The sequence below is a fragment of the Canis lupus genome, chromosome 9, assembly GCF_011100685.1.
Source record: "Canis lupus familiaris isolate Mischka breed German Shepherd chromosome 9, alternate assembly UU_Cfam_GSD_1.0, whole genome shotgun sequence".
Lineage (NCBI taxonomy): Eukaryota > Metazoa > Chordata > Mammalia > Carnivora > Canidae > Canis > Canis lupus.
Window position 1 is genome coordinate 61,158,336 of NC_049230.1, and position 2,804 is coordinate 61,161,139.

At 44.8% G+C, this 2,804-nt stretch overlaps 1 long non-coding RNA gene across 1 annotated transcript; it reads left to right on the forward strand.

Moving 5' to 3' along the window:
• Positions 1-295: 295 nt before the first annotated feature.
• On the forward strand, positions 296-1,749 carry LOC111097553. The gene is made up of 3 exons (XR_005364092.1): positions 296-353; positions 1,185-1,393; positions 1,524-1,749. It is a non-coding gene; the product is annotated as an uncharacterized LOC111097553 (long non-coding RNA).
• The last annotated feature ends 1,055 nt before the right edge of the window (positions 1,750-2,804 follow it).

A 2,804-nucleotide genomic window follows, 5' to 3' on the forward strand; every position in this document is an offset into this window, starting at 1 on the left:
CCTCTTGCACTGTTGGTGGGAATTGAACTGGTGCAGCCACTCTGGAAAGCTGTGTGGAGGTTCCTCAAAGAGTTAAAAATAGATCTACCCTATGACCCAGCAGTCGCACTACTGGGGATTTACCCCAAAGATACAGATGCAGTGAAAAGCAGAGACACCTGCACCCCGATGTTTCTAGCAGCAATGTCCCCAATAGCCAAACTGTGGAAGGAACCTCGGTGCCCATCGAAAGATGATGGATAAAGAAGACGTGGTCTATGTATACAATGGAATATTACTCAGCCATTAGAAATGACAAATACCCACCATTTACTTCGACGTGGATGGAACTGGAGGGTATTATGCTGAGTGAAGTAAGTCAATCAGAGAAGGACAAACATTATATGTTCTCATTCATTTGGGGAATATAAATAATAGTGAAAGGGAATATAAGGGAAAGGTGAAGAAATGTGTGGGAAATATCAGAAAGGGAGACAGAACATAAAGACTCCTAACTCTGGGAAACGAACTAGGGGTGGTGGAAGGGGACATGGGCGAGGGGATGGGGTGACTGGGTGATGGGCATTGAGGGTGAGGCACTTGATGGGATGAGCACTGGGTGTTATGCTATATGTTGGGAAATCGAACTCCAATAAAAAAATAAAAATAAATAAAGGAGCTAAATTTTGGTGATAACTCTATAACCTCCTGTAGAATCTCCTAGGGCCACCTTGGTGAAACAGATGCTGAAGTTTTCAATTTTGTAATGATCTGTGATCCTTTGTAGGCATGTGCCTTGAAACCTTCTGAGATGTTGGTTGGTTGGTTGGTTGGTTGGTTGGTTGGTTGGTTGGTTGGTTTGGCTGGCTGGCTGGCCAGCTGGCTGGCTGTTTGCTTGTTCCTTCATTCATTCATTGATTGTCAACAGATTCCCAGAAAGTAAAACCCTAAATAGCATCTCTTGACTAATTAATGTAGTTTACCTGCTATGTTAAATCACATGAGAAGCATTGTCAAACAAATAATGATAAGCCCTCTTAGATTATATTAATTGTGTGAATGCTGTCACTGTTCCAAAACTTAAATGTAATTCCTAAAGTTGTAACATGTCCTGGTACAGTGTCATCACTTGACATTTGAATTGTTAAATGCTGGGTGTTACAAAAAATAATCAAATTTTAAAGTATTTTCTATTCCCAACGTAGGGCTCGAACTCAACCTTGAGGACAAGAGTTGAGCTCTCTACTGACTAAGCAGGGCAGATGCCCCTGGAATCTCATCCTTAAGACACATGCATAGACTCAGATAGAATCAGACAGCTCAAAGAAACTCAGATAGACTTTCTGGAGCCAATAAAGCCCCTTGGAAAATGTTGGCCTGATACCTTCCTTACAGCTCCCCACAGCTTTACCAGGTGAGTCAAGAATGCCACCTCCTGGCAGATGAAAGCAAGAGTCAGATGCTTAACCAGACGGAGCCTCCCAGGTGCCCCTAAAAGGTACTTTGAAATGCTGAAGTTCTTCCTTCTTGCCTTGCCTTTATAGGGATGACATCAGTGACCATGTCTGTCTACCTGGAGAGGAAGAAAATATTCCTGCTGAACCCTGGTTTTCCACACTGTGGACAACAGGACCCCCTCCAACCTGACCCAGGAACTCCCTTACTCTGAGCCAAGGACAGGGGGTCTTGTTTTGTTTTTAGGTTGTGGTTAAATATAGACATCACCTACAATGGAGCATTTTAGCCTTTTCTAAGCCTAGAGTTCAGCAGTAATAGGTACGTCTGCATCCTCCTCACCACGTTATCTTTCCATTCCATTTTTTAAATTTAAATTTTTAAAAATTTTACTTCTTTATTCATGAGAGACACACACACACAGAGGCAGAGACACAGGCAGAGGGAAAGGCAGGCTTCCCGCAGGGAACTCGATGTGGGACTCTATCCCAGGACCCAGGGGTAACGCCCAGAGCCGAAGACAGACACTCAACCACTGAGCCACTCAGGCACCCTATACATACTTAATTTTTAAAAAGTTCATTCATTTTTTATTATCTTTAGACCTAACATAGGGCTCAAACTCATGACCCTGACTGAGATCAAGAGTTGAGTACTCTTCTGAGTCAGCCAGGTGTTCCTTCCATTTCACTTTTTCAAGAACCCTGGGATCATGGGTCAGAGTTATCATTTGTCTGGTGAGTCCCCCAACCCTACCCCTCCATGTGGAGGTGCCATGTGTCAGGCTGGTTCATGTTTTTCCATCTTCTTTCCTCCTTTTAGTAGATGGAAGGTGGCTTGTGAAACAGCCAGTGATTATGGCAAATGAGACTGAGGATTTCCCTTAGGAAGTGGGTGAAAGAGGAAGGACAGGTCTATGGAGAACCAGTAAACTGTTGGTTCCTTTAGAGGAAAGAATGTGCTTGCTGGGCCCTCACCCAGGGTGAATGAGTCAGAAATGTCCCCTGCCAGGCCTCCCTTAGTCCTTCGCCCTTATCTCTCCATGCCTATGTTTGGCCTCTGAACCCTAAGACACCACTGTCATGTGTTTAAGTCCCCGTCAGACTCAGCAGGTCACACCATGCCATGCCCTCCCAGATACACCCCCACTACTGGAAGGCATTATAGTGAGACGTCATTCTCCACATCCATGATTCCCAAAGGGTTTATTGGGGTTTCCTGGGTTAGGAAACCAGGAGGGGACTCTTTGGCCCCGAGATAAGGTGAGTTCTTCAGATATCCTCTTTCTCCTTCCCTTTCCCCTTCCTTTTCCTATTTCTCTCTCTCTCCCCTCCCCTCCCCTTCCCCTTTCTTTTCCCTTTCTCTCCCTC